Below are 23,899 nucleotides of genomic sequence, written 5' to 3'. Positions count from 1 at the left end.
TTACAAAACCCCAGCCCTGCCACTAACTCTCAGCAGCTGACAGTTCTACATCAGCATGATGCTGATGGGAAATGGGTGGGAAAAAGGAGGCCAACAGAGGAAGGGGAAAAAACCCAAGAAATAGTTTATAAGGTCTTTCCCCTCCATCATTTTCCAATATGGAGAAAGACATCTCCCTTTCCCCTTCTATTTTTTTTTTTTTTTATATTTTATTTATTTATTTGACAGAGAGACACAGCGAGAGAGGGAACACAAGCAGGGGGAGTGGGAGAGGGAGAAGCAGGCTTCCCGCCGAGCAGGGAGCCCGATGCGGGGCTTGATCCCAGGACCTGGAATCATGACCTGAGCCGAAGGCAGACGCTTAACGACTGAGCCACCCAGGCGCCCCTCCCCTTCTATTTAATAGGCATTGGTATCAATTAGAGTCAATGAATTGCTAAGTTACATCCTTATGGGAATCAGGATATCTTCCATGCTCATTAATCTTAGACACTGAAATTTATTGAGACTAAAGCCAGCCAAATGTTAATTTCTGAAACTGAATTTGAATAATCACTCTCTTTCTGTAAGATTGGAATTATAATTCTAAAGCTTGAAATAGCCTTAGAAACATCAAGTCCATCTTTTCAAGTTCTCTATTGGGCAAAGTCAAATTCAAAATAGTCAGCTGATTACCTTAGTTTATAGAACATGTTACTAGTAATACTAGGGCTAGAATCCAGGACTGGCATCTGTTACACCATAAAATTGAAGAAAATGAACACTTTGGCTTTGAGTAATTTTTTAAAGAATAGGGCTTAGAAAGCTAGCTAGTGGGTATTCTAACAGTACTTTGTTATTATATTGTTTTAATAGGATCTATTAAGTGATGATATAACTAAAATAGCAGGAATGATAAGCATGCACAAACATTAATCATGATTCAAATAATTTTAGGGCATCATACAAAGCTTTTAAAAATCCACTTAGAACTATTGCCATAATGAAGACTTAGTTTACTTAAAACAATGGGGAAATGGGTAGCAAAAGCTTTCCCACCTATAACTAGGAGAATCAGAAAAAGTTAATGTGATTGGCAGAGTTTGCAAAGGAGAGATTAAATTAAAAGAAAATCAGTGCTTGTTACTTTAATCATCAACATGATGGAATTTTTTTTTAACAATCACTGTCAATTTGCACATTAAGACACTATTCAATTATCCAAATTTGAAACAAAGTACTATTTTATTCTACAGTGGAATTAAAAATTAAAACATTACAAACGATGATTACAATCAGTTACTTTCATAGCTTCTTTTCTTCTTCTTTTCTCTTTAGTTCTTCAAATTAGGACATATAAAATGTGGTTTCCAGAAAGGCATGTGGGTGGATCCAGAAGCAGATAGAATAATATATTTTCTCAACAGAAAGAAGTACTACACTTCTGGGCGCCTGGGTGGCTCAGTCGTTAAGCGTCTGCCTTCGGCTCAGGTCATGATCCTAGGGTCCTGGGATCGAGCCCCGCATCAGGCTCCTTGCTCAGCAGGAAGCCTGCTTCTCCCTCTCCCACTCCTCCTGCTTGTGTTCCTGCTCTCACTATCTCTGCCACTGTCAAATAAATAAATAAAATCTTTAAAAAAAAAAGAAAAGAAGTACTACACTTCTTAAAGTTAGAGAAAAATAATAATTTCAGATACAAGAATACTCACTAATTTTGGAGAAAAGTGGGCTTCTGCAAATTTTTAAAATTAAGAGATATATGTAAAATGCCTAAAGGGAATGCATTAGAAATGTTAATAGGGAGCTTTAGGAGGATGAGCATTAGAAAATTTTTAAGATGTTTTCTTCCAGGGCACTGTGATTTCTATTCTACGTTGTCAGTCTTAGCTTTACACAGTGCATCAGCTAGAAAATGAAAACTTTTCAAGCACCTCTCAGATTTTTTGGAGCATGAATGACTGAACATGTTTTTAAAGAATTCCTGTGAAAAGTTTACGAGGTGCTTCACTTCATTCTTCAGCTCCCAGTGTCCATAGTTTTCAGTGTTTGAGGTCAGGGTAATCTAAATGAATAGTTTCATTCATGAAGTAGGATAGAGTGAAGAGAAGGAATATTGAACATGTGTGGGATATAACATAGCCCTCAGTCCTCTGCCCTTCTTTCTTTACATTCTCACTGAGAGAAATCATCTCCTTGGAATGCCAATATAATATTGTGGTTTAGACAGAGGCTTTGGAGTCAGATGTATAGGACTGAAACCCTAGTTCATGTGACTGGATAAGTTGCTTTACATTTTTAAGCCTCAATTTTCAAATTTATGAAATGTGAGAGAGAATGGTGATTAGGACTTTTTCTATTACCCTTGAGTTGCTGGGCCCCAATGCTGATAATAAAGGCTCCAATGCCCCTTTGTTATATACTTGCTTTCTAAAATCTGATTGCGGTGGATGTGTACATATGACCCAATTCTGACAAATAAGGTGTAAGAATAAGTCTTCCTGAGGGTTTTAGTCAGGATTTTGCTTCATGCATAAGAAGATAAAACTTTGTAAAGAGAGGGCCCTTGCCTTTTTGCTCCCTACTTCCTATAAATGCATTTCAATGACCTGGAGTTATGATGGACACATTATAGCCCAGCAATGATAAGTCATAAATACAAAGAACCACACAATGTGAACTTGCAGAGAGAAAAGATGGAAAGAGAGATAATGTTCTTGGTGACCTAAATAAGATGCTAAATTAGCCCTGAACTGCTGCTTCCAGACTTCTTCAAATATGAGATAATTAAATGTTTTCAGTGCTTAAGCCATTGTTCATTGAGTTTTCTGTTATTCGCATCCCCACATCTTTTTCTTTTGATGAATCACATTGGGTTTTGTTGATCAATTATTTTATCAGTACAAGAGTCCAAAGAAAGCACCTACTACCACCATGAAACACTATTTATCTTAAGAATAATGGGATATTCTGTTATACAGTATGACTGTCCTCTAGATCTTCTGACCCTTCTATTCCATCCTTCCCTGTTTGCCAAAAGGCTGACCTTTATGTACTTCCTCAATGGACTCCCTTGGCCTCAGACTTCCAGTTTGTTTCAGTGCATGGGAGTCACCAACAAAAGAGAATAGGGTGGGGGGAAAAGTAAGAATGAGTACTTACTCCTTCTTTCCGTGTGGGTCATCAGTTGGGATTTTCTTCATTCTGCTGGAGGCCACAGTTGCTATCAGGTAGCCCCTACTCTCTCTGAGTTTAATAATTACTTCTTTTCCTAACCCCTCCAGGGGCTCCCACTCACGACAGCCCCAGGGTACAATTCCATCTTTGTTGGTTTCTCTTATCAATAGTTTCTTCTCTTAAAATAACCCCATTTGTGTGTGTCATCTGTTTCCTGCTGTAGTTCTGACCTTTTTAAGTAGAAGGAGCATGGGTTTTTGTATATAAGCCAAGGGTAGAAATACAACTTATTAACTAAACTGATACAAGTTATCAAGAGTACTAACCTTTTGTAAGTGGGACAACGATACCTATTCCTAGGGGTTATTTTAAGGATTAAATATGAAGGGTCTTAACAGTAGCTGGCACATAATAGATGCTTAATAAATGTAAATTCTTTTCCCATCCTCTCTACCCAAGTTCTCCTCTGAATTAATGAATAAGAATCAGTTGATTCCAAAGTTACTGATTTTATACAGAAGACCTAAGACCTACCTCTTAAGATGGAGAATAAAGAACTGGCTCAAGTACCTCTACTCCCTCTTCATTACAGCCACTGCAAACATCAGTAACTGATTATTCTGTTCCGTCCTCACTCAGCTCTGAAGATTTCAGAATCCTCAAAAAAGCCCTCGAAGAAGCCTTTTTCCCCCCTCCCCTCTCCTCAGACACCTTTGTTTCTAATTATTCCAGGAACATGAAAGTCCTGAACTAGACCATGAGTGGCTTAAAGTAACAGACAAGAGTCCACATCTTTAGAATTATCTCTGTCATCCTACAGCAGCTAAGACTGGAAGCCTGTTTTTTTGAGTGGCTAAACAATGAGTTGCACATTCAGCCTCTGGCATCATTCTATCATCTTGGATGCAACTTGAAATAAATAAACAAGCAATTAAGGGGACAAAACAAGAAGCCTGAGAAGTCATTTTTCACGGAGAGTAGGTTAAATGATTCATTTACTTCTCTAGGTCACAGGATGAAAGATAGAGATGAAATAACATAAAATCTGATTATATTCCACTACATTGCAGAATGAATTCCCTGTGCACACTGTTCAGGTTTTGATGGTCTTATTTATGAAATAGTTAGTTATTTGGTAGGATTGATTTACAGAAAAAAATTCTAGAAGTGGCACTTGCATTTAGGAGGGGGAGACAAACCATGAGAGACTATGGACTCTGCAAAACAAACTGAGGGTTCTAGAGGGGAGGAGGGTGGGAGGATTGGTTAGCCTGGTGATGGGTATTAAAGAGGGCACGTTCTGCAGGGAGCACTGGGTGTTATATGCAAATAATGAATCATGGAACACTACATCAAAAACTAACGATGTAATGTATGGTGATTAACATAACATAATAAAAAAAAAAGAAATGCAACACATCTCTCTGCTTAAAAAAAAAAATCTGACAATAGTATGAAAAACTGTTACACAGTATTCATTCCACTCACTGCATTATTGTTTGTAATACACAAGTAGTACAACCAGGGACCCAAATCCTCAGTTTCCCCAAGTGAACTCTAAAAAGGAAAGACAAAGAGATACTGTGGAGGATAATATTTTTTATGCAGCTTGTAAATTAACTGACATAATGAGAATAATGTTAACATTTTGATGTAATGGTATATTTCCTAACTTACAACTGATAAATTAATCTAAATGACTAGTGTGTTTGATAAGCATGTGTGTGTGTGTTGGTTGTATATGTCTACTTGCCTTCAAGGAATATTAACAAATATGGTATGTGTGGGTATATATCAACAGAATATTTTATAACATTTATGAACACTCACGTGTAAAGGCACTGAGCTAAGTGCTTTACATAAATAAAAGAATTCAACTGCCATAAAATAATAAAATATATATTGTTTTCCCCATCTTACAGATGAGAAAATCAAGATCCAAAAATTTATGCAAATTGCTCGGAGTCCCAAAGCTTGTGACAGTCTTAGCACTCAAAATACAAGGCTTCTATTCCAAAGTGATTGCTCTCTCATGTATGTACTATGTCTGATAATCACAAATGGCAAAACAATAAATATCCACTGTATATAGTAAAAAGAAAGTTAAAAAGCAGAAGAAGACGGACAGCAAATAAAATAATTTCCATTTGGGACATGTTGCATATTCCTGAATATGTTCACATATAGTATTTCATTTACTTTACATGCAGTATATCAGCAGCCACTTCCATTTTACAGAAGAGGAAACTAAGTCTGAGGAAAGATACAGAACTTATCCATTTCATATGGATAGTTAGTAATGGAACAGAAATTTAAACCCAGATCTATAGTTTTCAAGTATCTATACGAATTTAAGCTAACTTTTATGACTATATTTTATCCCAGAAGGCCACTGTGGAAGAAATAAACTACGCATAAACTCAATACAGGAAATCTAACCCATTCTTTACTGCCTATAATTACTTTTAACTTTCCCCATTGTCATATTTATAAAGACCATACAAAAATACAGTTTGGATGGGGTGAAGATTGGAAGAGAATTGTATTTAAAATCTGCCTTATTGCTTTTTGGTAGCAGAGCCTGAGCACAGAGGACAGGGCGGTTCCTGGTGGCTTATAGCACGACCCAGTGTGCTTGCTGGAGGTCTCAGGTGCACCCAAATTGGAGCTGGGAGAGTCTGGAGACAAATGAAACTACCTGGCCAAGCCAAGTACTGTTAGCACTTCTTTTTTTTTTTTTTTTTTTTTTAAGATTTTATTTGTTTGACAGAGAGAGACACAGTGAGAGAGGGAACACAAGCAGGGGGAGTGGGAGAGGGAGAAGCAGGCTTCCCATGGAGCAGGGAGCCCGATGCGGGGCTCAATCCCAGGACCCTGGGATCACGACCTGAGCCGAAGGAAGATGCTTAATGACTGAGCCATCCAGGCGCCCCCTGTTAGCACTTCTGCTACAAGATCAGACTTTGCACAAACTGATGGGAACCAAAACCAAGTGAAGAGGACTGAAGATGAACCCACATTTCAAAAATCCTTGTCTGCTGGAGGTGGTATTACCTGTGACCTCGCTTCACATCTTCATACTTGGCTGTTGTAGCAGAGACATTCCCTGCCTGTAATTTAGGGAGAAAAGCAAGCTGTTGGACTTTGAGGATCAAAACATAAGTTTTCTCACACCAGGGATTTGGAAAAGATGGCAGAGGAGTAGGGAACCCTATTCCAACTGGTCCCTGGAATTGAGCTGGTTGTCTACCAGACCACCCTGAGCACCCATGAAATCAGCCTGAGATGTAAGAAGATCTGGATCTCTACAAACAGAATATCACAGGCAGTTGGTTTCGAGGCACAAAGCGGGGAGCTGTGATTCTGCGGGCAGATATTGGAGGATAAACGGCAGCAGGAGGGATCCTGGCTGGGGGGGTTCTAACAGCCAGTGAGCGATAGCCTCCTTTGCTGGGGACCGGGCACAGACTCACAGACCGGTAGCGGCGGGGAAGGGACTTTAGACAGAAACCAGAGCGGCGAGGTCGTGCCTGCGAACTGGGGGTGGCTGGCGGTTTTAGAAGCACAAAAGGCAGAGACATGCCCCAACCTTGAGGCAGGACTGGGAGTGCTGTGGAGGGGCGCACAACCCAGGACACTGCAGGTTATAGCAGCACAGACAAAAACGGAGATAGTGTGGCCTGGAGAGCTCACTGAAGAACAGAGTGCGATCTCTCTGCTCTGAGGCAGAGGGTTGGATGTAGTCTCCTCTGCTCTGACTCTTGGAAGAGACACGGAAAGCCGCCAGGGAAAGCCACCAGAGAACAAAAGCCCCAAAAAACCGGTTCCCACTGAGCCCATCCCCCGCCACAGGGGGGCAGGGCAAATCTGCCCAAACAGGGTTGCCTGAGCAACAGTGCAGCAGGCCCCTCCCCCAGAAGACAGGCTGGGAGAACAAGAGGCCAGCAACCCTAACATCCCTAGAAAACAGGTGCATCTTGCTTGGGTTGTGGTCAATAATTTGGACTCTATATATTCCCTCAAACACCCCTCAACAGAATGACTAGGGGGAGGAACCCTCAAAATAGAAAAGACTCAGAGATTATGACTTATGCCACAGATTTACAAATGGATGCAGATATAACCAAGATGTCGGAGATGGAATTCAGGCTAGCAATTGTGAAGACAATAGCTAGAATGGAGAAATTGATTAATAGAACATAGACTCTCTAAGGGCAGAAATGAAAGCTGAATTGGCAGAACTTAAAAATGCTATCAATGAGATCCAATCTAATCTAGATAATCTAATAGCTAGGGTAAGTGAGGCAGAAGAAAGAATTAGTGACCTGGAAGACAATTTAATAGATAAAAAGGGAAAAGAGGAGGCCAGGGAAAAACAACTTAGAATCCATGAAAATAGAATCAGAGAAATATGTGACACCATGAAGCATTCCAATGTCAGAATTATTGGAATCCCAGAGGGGGTGGAGAGAGAGAGAGGACTAGAAGATATATTTGAGCAAATCGTAGCTGAGAACTTCCCTAATCTGGGGAATGAAACAAACATTTGTGTCCTAGAGGCAGAGAGGACCCCCCCAAGATCAAGGAAAACAGGCCAACACCCCGGCATGTAATAGTAAAACTCACAAATCTTAGAACCAAGGAAACCATCTTAAGGGCATTTAAAATGGATGGAGAGATGCAGAGCTTCCAAGACCAGCAGAAACTGAAAGAATATGTGACCACTAGGCTGGCCCTGCAAGAATATTAAGGGGCGTTCTATAAAAGGAGAAAGACCCCAAGAGTGATATACAACAGAAATTTACAGGGACAATCTATAAAAAAAAGGTCTTCACAGGCAACATGATGACAATTAATTCATATCTTTCAATAATCACTCTCAACGTGAACGGCCTAAATGTTCCCATAAAATGGCACAGGGTGCAGATTGGATAAAAAGACAGGACCCATCCATATGCTGCCTACAAGAGACTCATTTTAAACCTAAGATACATCCAGACTGAAAGTGAAGGGATGCAGATCCATCTTCCATGCCAAAAGACCTCAAAAGAAAGCTGAGGTAGCAATTCTTATATCAGACAAATTAGATTATAAACTAAAGACTGTAGTTAGAGACACAGAAGGACACTATATCATTCTTAAAGGGTCTATCCAACAAGAAGATCTAACAATTGTAAATATCTATGCCCCCAACATGGGAGCAGCCATCTACATAAGCCAACTGTTAACCAAAACAAAGAGTCATATTGATAACAATACGTTAATTGTAGGAGACCTCAATACTCCACTCTCAGGAATAGACAGATCATTGAAGCAGAAAATCAACAAAGAAACAAGAGCTTTGAATGACACACTGGACCAGATGGACCTCATAGATATATACAGAACATTCCACCCTAAAACAACAGAATACTCATTCTTCTCGAGCACACATGGAACTTTTTCCAGAATAGACCACATACTGGGTCACAAATCAGGTCTCAACCGATACCAAAAGACTGAGATTACTCCCTGCATATTCTCAGACCACAGTGCTTTAAAACTGGAACTCAATCACAAGAAAAAATTTGGCAGAAATTCAAACACGTGGAAGCAAAAGACCACTCTGCTCAAGAGGGTTTGGGTCAACCAGGAAATCAAAGAAGAACTTAAACAATTCATGGAAACCAATGAGAACGAAAACACATCGGTCCAAAACCTATGGGATCCTGCAAAGACGGTCCTAAGGGGGAAATACATAGCCATCCAAGCCTCACTCAAAAAAACCAGAAAATCCCGAATTCACCAACTAACTCTACAACTTAACAAACTAGAGAAAAAGCAACAAACGATGCCTAAACCATGCATTAGAAGAGAAATAATTAAGATTAGAGCAGAGATCAATAGATTAGAAACCAGAAACACAGTAGATCAGATCAACGAAACCAGAAGTTGGTTCTTTGAAAGAATTAATAAGATCGATAAACCAGGGGCACCTGGGTGGCTCAGTCATTGGGCATCTGCCTTCGGCTCGGGTCATGATCCCGGGGTCCTGGGATCGAGCCCTGCATTGGGCTCCCTGCTCTGCGGGAAGCCTGCTTCTCCCTCTCCAACTCCCCCTGCTTGTGTTCCCTCTCTCACTGTGTCTCTCTCTGTCAAATAAATAAATAAAAAATCTAAAAAAAAATAAAAAAAAGATCGATAAACCACTGGTCAGACTTATCCAAAAGAAAAGAGAAAGGACCCAAATTAATAAAATTATGAATGAAAGGGGAGAGATCAGGACTAACACCAAGGAAATAGAAACAATTATTAGAAATTATTATCAACAACTATATGCCAATAAACTGAGGAATCTGGATGAAATGGATGCCTTCCTGGAAACCTATAACCTGCCAAGACTGAAACAGGAAGAAATTGACAACCTGAATAGGCCAATAACCAGTAATGAGATTGAAGCAGTGATCAAAAATCTCCCAAAAAACAAGAGTCCAGGGCCTGATGAAGTCCCTGGGGAATTCTACCAAACATTCAAAGAAATAATACCTATTCTATTGAAGCTGTTTCAAAAAATAGAAACAGAAGGAAAGCTTCCAGACTCATTCTATGAGGCCAGCATTACCTTAATCCTCAAACCAGGCAAAGACCCCATCAAAAAGGAGAATTTCAGACTAATATCCCTGATGAATATGGATTCCAAAATCCTCAACAAAATCCTAGCTAATAGGATCCAACAATACATTAAAAGGATCATCCACCACGACCAAGTGGGATTTATCCCCGGGATGCAAGGGTGGTTCAACATTCGCAAATCAATCAATGTGATAGAACACATTAATAAGAGGAGGGAGAAGAACCATATGGTCCTCTCAATTGATGCAGAAAAAGCATTTGACAAAATACAGCATCCTTTCCTGATTAAAACTCTTCAGAGTATAGGGATAGAGGGAACATTCCTCAAGCTCATAAAATCTATCTATGAAAAACCCACAGTGAATATCATCCTCAATGGGGAAAAGCTGAGAGTCTTTCCCTTAAGATCAGGAACATGTCAAGGATGCCCACTCTCACCTCTATTGTTCAACATAGTACTAGAAGTCCTAGCAACAGCAATCAGACAACAAAAAGAAATAAAAGGTATTCAAACTGGCAAAGAAGAAGTCAAACTCTCTCTTTTCACAGATGACATGATACTTTATGTGGAAAACCCAAAAGACTCCACCCCCAAATTACTAGAACTCATACAGCAATTCAGTAATATGGCAGGATACAGAATCAATGCACAGAAATCAGTTGCTTTCTTATACACTAACAATGCAACTGTAGAAAGAGAAATTAGAAAAACAATTCCATTTACAATAGCACCAAAAACCATAAGATACCTCGGAATAAACCTAACCAAAGAGGTAAAGGATCTATACTCTAGGAACTACAGAACACTCATGAAAGAAATTGAAGACACAAAAAGATGGAAAAACATTCCATGCTCATGGATCAGAAGAATAAACATTGTTAAAATGTCTATGCTACCCAGAGCAATCTATACCTTCAATGCCATCCCGATCAAAATTCCAATGACATTTTTCAAAGTGCTGGAACAAACAATCCTAAAATTTGCATGGAATCAGAAAAGACCCCGAATCGCCAAGGAAATGTTGAAAAAGAAAAACAAAGCTGGGGGCATCACATTGCCCGATTTCAAGCTATATTACAAAGCAGTGATCACCAAGACAGCATGGTACTGGCACAAAAACAGACATATAGACCAATGGAACAGAATAGAGAGCCCAGGTATGGACCCTCAATTCCATGGTCAAATAATCTTCAACAAAGCAGGAAAAAATATGCAACGGAAAAAAGACAGTCTCTTCAATAAATGGTGCTGGGAAAATTGGACACCCACATGCAGAAGAATGAAACTCGACTATTCTCTAACACCATACACAAAGATAAACTCAAAATGGATGAAAGACCTCAATGTGAGACAAGAATCCATCAAAATCCTAGAGGAGAACATAGGCAGTAACCTCTTTGAGATCGCCCACAGCAACTTCTTTCAAGATACATCTCCAAAGGCTAGTGAAACAAAAGCAAAAATGAACTTCTGGGACTTCATCAAGATAAAAATCTCCTGCACAGCAAAGGAAACAGTCAACAAAACAAAGAGGAAACCCACAGAATGGGAGAAGATATTTGCAAATGACACTACAGATAAAGGGCTGGTACCCAAGATGTATAAAGAACTTCTCAAACTCAACACCCAAAAAACAAATAATGAAGTCAAAAAATGGTCAGAAGACATGAAAGGACACTTCTCTGAAGAAGACATACAAATGGCTAACAGACACATGAAAAAATGTTCATCATCATTAGCCATCAGGGAAATTCAAATCAAAACCACATTGCGATACCATCTTACACCAGTTAGAATGGCAAAAATGGACAAGGCAAGAAACAACAAATGTTGGAGAGGTTGTGGAGAAAGGGAAACCGTCTTACACTGTTGGTGGGAATGCAAGTTGGTACAGCCACTTTGGAAAACAGTGTGGAGGTTCCTCAAAAAATTAAATATAGAGCTACCCTATGATCCAGCAATTGCACTCCTAGGTATTTACCCCAAAGACACAGATGTAGTGAAAAGAAGGGCCATATGCACCCCAATGTTCATAGCAGCAATGTCCGCAATAGCCAAACTGTGGAAAGAGCCAAGATGCCCTTCAACAGATGAATGGATAAAGAAGATGTGGTCCATATATACAATGGAATAGTACTCAGCCATCAGAAAGGATGAATACCCAACTTTTACATCAACATGGATGGGACTGGAGGAGATTATGCTAAGTGAAAGAATCAAGCAGAGAAAGTCAATTATCATATGGTTTCACTTATTTGTGGAACATAAGGAATAGCATGGAGGACATTAGGAGAAGGAAGGGAAAAATGAAGGGGGGGAAATCGGAGGGAGAGATGAACCATGAGAGACTATGGACTCTGAGAAACAAACAGGGTTTTAAAGGGGAGGGGGTGGGAGGATGGGTTAGCTTGGTGATGGGTATTAAGGAGGGCACATACTGCATGGAGCACTGGGTGTTATATGAAAACAATGAATCGTGGATCACCACATCAAAAACTAATGATGTATTGCATGGTGACTAACATAACATAATAAAATAAATAAATAAATAAAATTTAAAAAATACAATCTGCCTTATTGTAAAGACAAATTCAAATTCAATCGATATTTATTAAACACTTCCTATAATAAGACATATTGCAGAATATATTAATATACTTTATCTGTCTTAAAGCCTACAACAGTCCTCTGAAGTAGATCATTTCTTGTTTTGTAAAGAAGTAACCAGCTCAGGGCGCCTGGGTGGCTCAGTCGTTAAGCGTCTGCCTTCGGCTCAGGTCATGGTCCCAGGGTCCTGGAATCGAGCGCCGCATCGGGCTCCCTGCTCCATGGGAAGCCTGCTTCTCCCTCTCCCACTCCCCCTGCTTGTGTTCCTGCTCTCACTCTCTCTCTCTGTCAAATAAATAAAATCTTTAAAAAAAAAGAAAAAGAAGTAACCAGCTCTCAGAGACTTTCTAGATTTTCAACCCTGTTCTATTTTATTTTGTTTCTAATTCTTACAAATTTGCATAAAGGTATTCATTCAACAATCATTTATTTGCGTGACAATAACTGTTCCTTTAGGTGCTAATAAAGGAGAAAAACAAAGCAATGTAGCCCTCTAGTTTTATGGCAATGATTTGGAGTCTAGGTGTGTTCAGATTCTGAAAAGTTTTCACTTTTGAGTTTTTGAGTACCTCCTACATTATGAAACACATGTGAGATTAAGAGATATAGATTAACAGTATAGAGTTGTTGAGTCACTATGTTGTACACCTGAAACTAATGTTAACATTGTGTGTCAACTATACTCAAAATAAAAACAAGAAGGAAATATAACAATAAATCCTGTAGAATTTAATTTGCCTTATAATTATCTTATCAAACCTCTGATTTCTGGAAAATAAATGATGTACCCAGCATAAATTAGTCACTCAATATGTTTTGAATTGCTAATTAATTAGCTATTTAGGGACTCAACTTGAATAAGTTTCATATATTCCTTAATATCTACAGTGCTGGCATAAATTTTAATAAACACATTTTCATGATATTTTCTTTTTAAAAATAAAACTTTTTAAAAATAATTACCTTTATCTTGAATAATAGCAACATTTATTTCTTTTATTTTGGTGAACATAAGGAACAATCATAGGAAGAAATATATATTTTCATACTATGCTTAAACACCACTCATGATACCTTATTGTCACATCAGGTTGTGATGTCATCTATGTATTTATGTTGCATAATATCATTTCTAAATGTTATCTTTTGGTCTTTCATTATAATGTAAATTTGTGCACACCACAAAGTTCAGAGATTGCTTCAAAGAATATCTAGCTTAAAAACAAAATATTATAAAACAGGACAAGACCACCTTGTGCCATAGAGCTGTTTTGCCACTTCTATATGCAATCTACTTCTTGCCATTTCTTTTGCCAAATTAAGCTTACAATTGGACTATGTAAACATGATTTTTATTTTATTCTGTAATATCCTGTATACCTTCCCAAATTGGCCAGAAGACCAAATTCAACTCTTCTACCACATCTAAGCTTATAACAATATGTTTCAGATGAATGTCTCCAAATACTGTGGGCCTATGGTTTGTTTTTTAGCCCAGCAATTTTATAGCAATACTGTAAAGCAATGACTTCAATTTCATATAATCATGCTTGGCACAGATAGTGGCTCTTATCCAGACCTATTTAATTTCACCTTTTAGGAATTATGTAAATATCGTATGTCTCTTTTTGGAATTTACCACTACACTACAGTGTTAAATTACTGACCTCATCTCTCATAGACCACACAATGCATAGACCTTAGCATTTGTCTTTTTTGCACTTAGCTCATGTGGTGAGCACCTGAAAACCATTCTTAAAACTTACCACTCACTTTCTCGCCTGCTCTGCCTCTGACTTTTAAATTATGCTTGTTAATTTCTGTGGAGACTTGGCTGACAAGCAGGATGTGATGTACTGTGTGGGGCCATGATCACAGAAGTATAATACCATGTCAGTGTATGATTTTAACAAAGTGCTTATTTATGATAGTTACTGGGTATGACCAGAATTAAGTAGAATGTAAGCAAAGGACTTGTGCAGAGCATTTAGCATTTCCCTTTTGAATTTATCCATTTTATGGTAAAATGAATAAGCATATGGTCTCTGGATTCAGGTAGACCTGGGCTGGAGTTCCCTTTCTGCTATTTCTAAGCTGTGTGACCTTGGGAGGATTCTTCTGAGTCTGCTTCCTTATGGAGAAAGTGACAATAATTGTGCCTATCACACAGATTTGTTATGAGACTTACATGAAAAAATTCACATAAAGCACTTAGCACATACTTGCCTCACAGTAATTGCCCAAAAAAGTACAGCTGTTGTCATTATTGTCACTATTGTTGCTGTTATTGGTTGGGTTTTTTGTGTTTTGTTTTGTTTTTGGGGGGGGGGGTCTTTATGATTAAAATGGCCTGGATGATCAATAAGATTGGGCCCAAAACAGAAACAAAGCACATTAGCCAAATGTTAAATAACTTTGGACAAGTCTAACTTTTCCTTTAGAAAATCCGTTTCTTATGCTTTAAATGTTTTCCCAAAACATTTTTGGGGAACAAAGTATAAAAATTAAGTACCGTTTACATATATTGACAAATCATACTCCCTGTGTCCCTTTGCCTTCTTCCAGTGTACCTTTTCCCCTTCTCTACACTTTGGCATATAATCCTATTATTCTGGCCAAGTGCTATAGCTGAAATAAAAATAGTAACTAGTTGAGCAGATGAGCATCAATAACTATACACTGAGAATAAGAGTAACTCTAACTCTGAGACTTACCAGCTATATGATCATGAGCAAGTTACTTAACCTCTCTGTGCTTGAATGTCCCTTAAAATGGGGTTAATAATACTAGCCACTCCAGAGGGCTGTGTGGCTTAATGTATTAAAAGTGTCTAGAACAGTGCCTGTCATATGTACTACATGTCTTAGCTTTCTCTTACAGTATGCTGAACTCATATAGCATGCATGTACACATACACACAAACACAACACTGACATTTCTTTTTATGCATCATTACAACCTCTCTATGATATGCCTTTAGGTAATCTGCATTGCACAGAAATCTACAAAGGAGGACACTCATTTTATTCTCCTTCTCTCAGTAGCTCAGTCACTCCTCAGTATTGTTAGGAATTTGGAAATCTAAAATTCTTGCTTTAGGTCACAAGTATGTTTAGTACTCTGCTATTGTTTTATTTTTTAAGGTTCAATAAAGGGATACTATATAGTAAAGCTTTGCCATCCAGTATTTCATCTCCAGAAATCACTCAAGACCTGAATTTAATACTAATAACTATACCTCCCATGTAGCTGACATTCTTTGATAGGAGCCTGATAAGACTGTCTTATTGTCATGTATCATGTCTTTTGCACAGCTTAGTTGATAACAGTCCATCACTGGGCAAGCAACACACACACACACCCTACCTAACCTCAATATGGGACAGGAAAATACTAAGGGAGTTAGGGAATTTTCTGACCTTTCTAAAGTAATTAGCAGTGTTTCAGACATTTTGTTATCAGCAAATTCTAGTGATAATATCTGGGAAGTTAGTTCCATACCACAGTTATTACTAAGGAGAGAAAAAGTTTACATTTTCTTGGAAAAGAAAAATTAGGTATCCTAGAAAGACTATAAATATATTAAATAAGTTACAGTTATTATTACGCAGGGTCTATTTTTCTTGACTTGAGATTCTCAGTTATTTTAGGAAAAAAAAAATTTCCCATAAAATGGGAGATTTTGTGGCATCAAGTCTAAGAGATATCAGGTGTGACATCTGATATCCACGGCCATTAACTTTATTTCTAACCAATATCCATGGCATTTATGATGCTTTGTATCATGATAAGAGAATTTCCTAGTGCCTCCCAAGACATTACTAGAAGAATTGATAACACATAAATGTTTGAAATTGAATAATACATGACAAACTAGAGTCTCTTAGAAGTTGAAGTCAACCTAGTGTCTTATCTTAGGGGCTAAGGAGTTAATAGCTTTATTAATCATTATGAGACCCCCTGGATCTGTGCATTTGGCTAATAAAATATATTCATCCATACAGGTTGAGTGCCTTTTATTTCCTAGGTAAGAAGAATAAAGCATAAAATCTTTGACATATAAAATTATTTTTATATGAATATATTTTCAATAATATTCTGTATTATACTATATCATCTTATTTCTCAAGATTGAATAAGAAAAATCTTTTATCAAAGAGGATCTAAATTAGGGTAACAGAATTTAGCAGAAGTTTTTTGAGAATAAATCTTGGGAGATTTGAGATCCTTTGAATTAAAACTACTAATTTTGAAGATGGTGGCAGAGTAGGAGGACCCTAGGCTTGCCTCATCCCATGAAAAGTACTAAATAACTATGAAATCATCCTGAATAACCCAGAAATCGACCTAAAGACTGGCAGAACAAACGCCACAAAAGAAGAAGAGGCCACCTTGAAGAAGGTAGGAAGTGTAGAGACATGACTTGGAAGAGAAACAGATCATGCCTGCTGCTGTGGGGAGGGAGCTCCAGTCATAGAAAATGGCAAGAGACAGATTAGCACACAGGTCAGCCCACAAGGAACATGAATTCCCATAGCAATTGGCATGGAAAGCAAGAAGGCCTGGAACTTTGTGGATTCTTGCAACCAGTAGGGCTTAAAGCCTGGAGTTTTAAAGGTCAGTGTGCTTGGCTCTGGCAGAGCTCAGAGGACATTGGGGCTGCAGAGAGAAGGCAGGGCAAACAGCTTGCAGACATATAGCATGGAAACAGTGAAGAGCACCGGGGGCACACAGTGGAGAAGTTATTTGTTCTTCTCTGAGTGTGTCCCAGAAAGGCAGCATTAATGGAGAGATGCTTCCAGGAACAAAGGAACTGACCAGCACCATTTCCCTCCCCTGCCCATCAGCATAAACACACAGCCACCTGTGGGAACCAGTACAGTGCTCAAAGTTGCTACTTAACTTGCTTATACCAAGCCCTGCCTCCACAGCACTCTGGTGGAACCATCCTTCCCAGTCATGCTTGCCTCAGTCCCAGTGCAGCAGGTCCCCTCCCCCAGAAGACTGGCCCAAACCCTGGCCAACACTGCATCTCCTGACCCAGGAGTTTTTCAAGGCCTCGGTTTTGGTGGCAGCAGTGGTCTCATTCACAAGCAGGTCTCATTTCACAAGCAGACCAGAGCACACCTAATTAAAACATGACACCTTCAGGCCAGGGATTAACACTGCCCACAACAGGCAAAGAGAGCCTCTGCAGACATTGGCCTGAAGGATAAAGCAGCCAGAACACAACAGCAGAGTGCATGTAGGACACATTGGAGACACTCCCAGAAGTGCCAGGCCCTGCAGAACAGGGGATACAACACTGTAGAGCCCTACAGGATATCTTCTTCATAAAGCCACTACCCTCAAGAATGGAGACATAGCTGGCTTTTCTAACACAGAGAAACAGGCACAGAGACTTAGACAAAATGAGAAGACAGAGGAATGTATCCTAAATGAAAGAACAGGACAAGGCCACAGCCAGAGATCTAAGTGAAACAGATATAAGTAACATTACTGATGGAAATTTAAGTCAATGATCATAAGGATACTCACTGGAATTGAGAAGAGTGGAGGACATGAGTTAGAGACTTCAGGCAGAGATAAGGAATAACATAGCAGAGATAAAGGGTTCAATAAATAAAATGAGAAACATGCTTGATAGAAAGAACCACAGGCTGGAAGAAGCAGACAAATGAATGAATGAATGACCTAGAAGACAGAGTAATGGAAAGTAATCAAGCTGAACAAAAGAGAGAAAAAAGAATTATGCAAAACAAGAATAGACTTAGGGAACTCAGTTATTCCATCAAATATAATAGCATTTGTATTATGGGAGTCCCAGAAGAAGAGAGAGAAAAGGGGGCAGAGAATTTATTTGAAGAAATAATACCTTAAAACTTGCCTAATCTGGGGAAGGAAACAGATATCCAGATCCAGGAGGAACAGAGAACCCCCAACAAAATCAACAAAAGCATATCCACACCAAGACATATTGTAATTAAAATGGCAAAATATAGTGATAAAGAAAAAATATTAAAAGTAGGAAGTCAAAAGACAGTTACATACAAAGGAAACCCCATAAGGCTATCAGTGGATTTTTCAGCAGAAACTTTCCAAGCCAGAAAAGAGTAGCATGATATATTCAAAGTGCTAAATAGGAAAAACCTGCAGCCAAGAATAATCTATCCAGCAAGGCTATCATTCAGAATAGAAGGAGAGATAGAGTTTCCCAGACAAACAAAACTAAAGAAGTTCCTGACCACTAAACCAGCCATGCCAGAAATATTAAAGGGGACTCTTTGGAAAGGAAAGACGAAAAATGACTGTAAGAAGGTAGGAAACACAAACGCAGTAAAAATGAATAATTCTCTAAAAAAAAACAATCAAGGAACTCACAAAAGAAAAGGATGCAAAATATGACACCATATACCTAGGACATGAGGAGGAGAGGAGTAAAGAATGGGTTCAAACTTTTATTTTAAATATTTATTTATTTGAGAAAGAGAGAGAGAGTGGGGGGAAGGACAGAAGAAGAGGGAGATAAAGAATCTCAAGCAGACTCCCTGATGAGCGCAGAGCCCAACTCGGGGCTTAAGCCCATGACCCTGAGATCATGACCTGAGCCAAAATCATGAGTCAGATGCTTAACTGACTGAGCCACCCAGTTGCCCCAAGAATGGGTTCAAACTTAAAGGACCATCAACTTAATATAGACTGCTACATGCAGAAGATATTATATACAAATCTAATGGTCACCACAAATCAAAAACCACTAATAAATATTCAAATAATAAAGAGAAAGAAATCCAAATATATTACTAAAGAAAACCAGCAAACCATGAAGAAGAGAAAGACAAGAAAGGATCAGAGAAAATCTTCAGAAGCAAAACAAGTAATAAAATGGCAATTAATACATATCTACCAATAATTACTTTGAATGTAAATGAAATAAATGCCCCAATCAAAAGACATCAGGTGACAGAAAGGATGAAAAAACAATACCCATCTATATGCTGCCTATAAGAGACTCATTTTAGACCTAAAGACACCTGCAGATTAAAAGTGAGGGGATAGAGAAACATTTATCACACAAGTGGATGTCAAAAGAAAGCTAGAGCAGCAATGCTTATATTGGACAAAATAGACTTTAAAACAAAAACTGTAACAAGAGACAAAGAAGGACACCACATGATAATAAAGGGGACAATCCAACAAGAAGATATAATAATTGTAAATATTTATGCACCCAACATGGGGGCACCCAAATACATAAAACAGTTAAAAACAAACAAAGAAAATAATTGATAATAATACAATAATAGTAGGGGACTTTAACACCCCACTTATATCAATAAACCGATAATCTAAACAGAAAATCAACAAGGAAACAATGGCTTTGAATGACACATTGGACCAAATGGATTTGGTGGATATATTCAGAACATTGCATCCTAAAATACAGTGCACATTCTTTTCAAGTGCACATGAACATTATTCAGAATAGATCACATACTAGACCACAAAATAAGCCTCAACAAATTCAAGAAGAACAAAGTCATACCATGAATCTTTTCTTTTCTTATTTTTTTATGATTTTATTTATTTATTTGAGAGAGAAAAAGAAAGAGTAATGGGAAGGGGCAGAGGGAGAGGGAGAGAGAGTCTTAAGCAGACTCTGTACTGAGTGTGGAGCCCAACACAGGACTCGATCTCACAACCCTGAGATCATGAACTGAGCTGAGACCAAGTCAGACGCTTAACCAACTGTGCCACCCAGGCACCCCACCATGAATCTTATCTGACCACAACACTATGAAACTAGAAGTCAACCACAAGAAAAAATCTGGAAAGAACACACATACATGGAGATTAAATAACATGCTACTAAACAATGAATGGGTCAACCAGGAAATAAAAGAAATTAAAAATTACATGGAGGGCGCCTGGGTGGCTCAGTCAGTTAAGCGACTGCCTTCGGCTCAGGTCATGATCCCAGGGTCCTGGGATCGAGTCCCACATTGGGCTCCCTGCTCTGCGGGGAGCCTGCTTCTCCCTCTCCTACTCCCCCTGCTTGTGTTCCCTCTCTCGCTGTGTCTCTCTGTCAAATAAATAATAAAAATAAAATCTTTAAAAAAAAAAAATTACATGGAAACAAATGAAAATGAAAAGACAATGGTTCAAAACCTTTGGGACACAGCAAAAGCGATTCTAAGAGGGAAGTTTATAGCAATACAGGCTTACCTCAAGCAGCAAGAAAAGTCTCAAGTAAGCAATCTAAACTTACACCTAAAGGAGCTTGAAAAAGAAAACAAACAAAACCTAAAACCAGCAGAAGGAAGGAAATGATAAAGATTAGAGCAGAAATAAATGATATACAAACTAAAAAGCAATAGAACAGATCAATGAAACCAGGATCTGGTTCTTTGAAAAAAATCAATAAAATTGATAAGCCTCTAGCCAGACTTACCAAGAAAAAATGGGAAGGACCTAAATAAATAAAATCACAAATGAGAGAGGAGAAATAACAACAAACACCGCAGATATACAAACAATTCTAAGAGAATATTAAGAAAAATTATGCCAAAAATTGGACAACCTAAAAGGAACAGATAAATTCCTAGAAACATATAACCTGCAAAAAGGAAGAAATAGAAGATTTGAACAGACCAATTACCAGCAAAGAAATTGAATCAGTCATCAAAAAACTCCCAACAAAAAAAGTCCAGGACCAGATGACTTCACAGATGGATTTTACCAAACATTTAAAGAAGAGTTAATACCTATTCTTCTCAAACTATTCCAAAAAATAGAAAAGGAGGGAAAACTTACAAATTCATTCTATAAGGCCAGTATTACCTTGATACCAAAACCAGATAAAGCCACCACAAAAAAAAAGAGAACTACAGGTCAGTATCTCTGAGGAATAAAAATGCAAAAGTCATCAACAAAATACTAGCAAACTGAATCCAACAATACATTTAAAAAATCATTCACCATGATCAAATGGGATTTATTCCTGGGCTGCAAGGGTGGTTCAAAATTCACAAATCAATCAACATGATACATCACATCAATAAGAGAAAGGGTAAGAACCATATGATCATGCCAATAGACACAGAAAATGCACTTGACAAAGTACCACATCCAATCATGATAAAAACCCTCAACAAAGTAGGTTTAGAGGGAACATAACTCAACATAATAAAAGCCATATATGAAAAACTCACAGCTAACATCATCCTCAATGGGGAAAATCTGAGAGCCTTTCCCCAAAAGTCATGAACAAGACAAGGATGTCCCCTCTCATCACTTTTATTAAACATAGTACTGGAAGTCCTAGCCATGGAAATCAGACAAAAAAATCAGACAAGAAGAAGAAATAAAAGGCATCCAAATCAGTAAGGAAGAAGTAAAACTTCCACTATTTGCAGCTGACATGATACTATATATAGAAAACCTAAAAGATTCACCAAAAAACTGCTAGAACTGATAAATGAATTCAGTAAAGTCACAGGATACAAAATCAGTGTATAGAAGTCTGTTGCATTTCTATACACTAATAATGAAACAGCAGAAAGAGAAATGAAGGAAACAATCCTATTTACAACTATACCAAAAATGATAAGATACTTAGGAGTAAACCTAACCAAAGAGGTGAAAGGCCTGTACTCTGAAAACTATACTGATAAAAGATATTGAAGATGACACAAAGAAATGGAAAGACATTCTATGCTCATGGATTGGAAGTACAAATATTTTAAAATGTCTATACTACCCAAAGTAATCTACACATTTAATGCAATTTCTATCGAAATACCAACAGCATTTCTTTCACAGAACTAGAACAATCTTAAAATTTGTATGGAACCACAAAAGACCCCAAATAGCCAAAGCAATCTTGATAAAGAAAAGCAAAGTTGGAGGCATCACTATTGCAGACTTCAAGTTATATTACAAAACTGTAGTAATAAAACCAGTATGGTACTGGCACAAAAATAGACACATAGATCAATGGAACAGAACAGAAAACCCAGAAATGGACCCACAACTATATGGTCAAGTAATCTTCAACAAAGCAGGAAAGAATATCCAATGGAAAAAAAGACAGTCTCTTCAACAAATGGTATTAGGAAAACTGGACAGCAACATGCAAAAGAATGAAACTGGACCACTTTCTTACACCTTACACAAAAATAAATAAATAAATGGATAAAAGACCTAAATGAGACTTGAAACCATACAAATCCTATAAGAGAGCACAGGCAGCAATTTCTCTTACATTGGTCATAGCAACTTCTTTCTAGATAGGTCCCCTGAGTCAAGGGAAACAAAAGCAAAAATAAACATTGGAACTACGTCAAAATAAAAAGCTTCTGCACAGCAAAGGAAACAATCAACAAAACTGAAAGGCAACCCACTGAATGGGAGAAGATATTTGCAAATGACATATCCAATAAAAGGTTAGTATCCAAAATATATAAAGAACTTATAAAACTCCACACATACCCCCCTCAAATAATCCAGTTAAAAAAAAATGGGCAGAAGACATGAATAGATGTTTTTCCAAAGAAGATATACAGATGGTCAACAGACACATGAAAAGATGCTCAACATCACTTCTCATCAGGGAAATGCAAATCCAACCTACAATGAGATATCACCTCACACCTGTCAGAATGGCTAACATTAAAAACACAAGAAACAAAAGGTGTTGGTGAGGATGTGGAGAAAGGGGAACCCTCTTGCACTGTTGGTGGGAATGCAAACTGGTGCAGCCACTCTGGAAAACAACATGGAGGTTCTTCAAAAAGTTAAAAATAGAAATACCCTACGACCAGCAATCGCAGGACTGGGTATTTACTTAAAGAATACAAAAACACTAATCCAAAGGAATACATGCACTCCTATGTTTATTGCAATGTTATTTACAATAGCCAAGATATGGAAGCAGTCCAAATGTCCATCAACTGATGAATGGATAAAGAAGATGTATTGTGTGTGTGTGTGTGTGTAATGGAATATTACTCAGCCATAAGAAAGAATGAAATCTTACCATTTGCAACAATATGGATGGAGCTAGAGAGTATAATGCTAAGTGAAATAAATCAGTCAAAGAAAGACAAATACCATATGATTTCACATACATGTGGAATTTAAGGAACAAAACAAATAAGCAAAGGGAGATAAGAGAGAGAGAGAAAGAGAGAGACAAACCAAGAAACAGACCCTTAACTAGAGAACAAACTGATGGTTGTGAGATGGGAGGTGGCAGGGGGATGAGTAAAATAGGTGATGGGGATTAAGGAGTCTACTTGTGATGAGCACAGTGTGATTAAATAAAAACTTAAAAACAAAAAGCCTACTAATTTTCTCTTGTTTACAAGGTTGCATTCATTTTTCAATAATAACATATATTTATATGATGACTTACTATATTATAATTGTAAATGATAACATGAGTGTACCTGTGATTCTTAGTTTTCAACCTAAAGGGCTCAAAGCTGGTAACCAAAAGTTTAGTTATTTTAATAAAAGTCACAT

General features: G+C 38.0%; 1 protein-coding gene across 3 annotated transcripts in view; it reads right to left on the bottom strand.

Moving 5' to 3' along the window:
- The window catches only part of AIMP1 (aminoacyl tRNA synthetase complex interacting multifunctional protein 1), a 167,428-nt gene that overhangs the window by 86,118 nt on the left and 57,411 nt on the right, over nt 1-23,899 (bottom strand). The window lies entirely within an intron of this gene.

Source organism: Phoca vitulina, unplaced genomic scaffold, assembly GCF_004348235.1.
Source record: "Phoca vitulina isolate PV1807 unplaced genomic scaffold, GSC_HSeal_1.0 scaffold3, whole genome shotgun sequence".
NCBI classification, from domain to species: domain Eukaryota; kingdom Metazoa; phylum Chordata; class Mammalia; order Carnivora; family Phocidae; genus Phoca; species Phoca vitulina.
The sequence above is the reverse complement of the archived record's forward strand: the minus strand, read 5'-3'. Positions and strand labels throughout refer to the sequence as shown.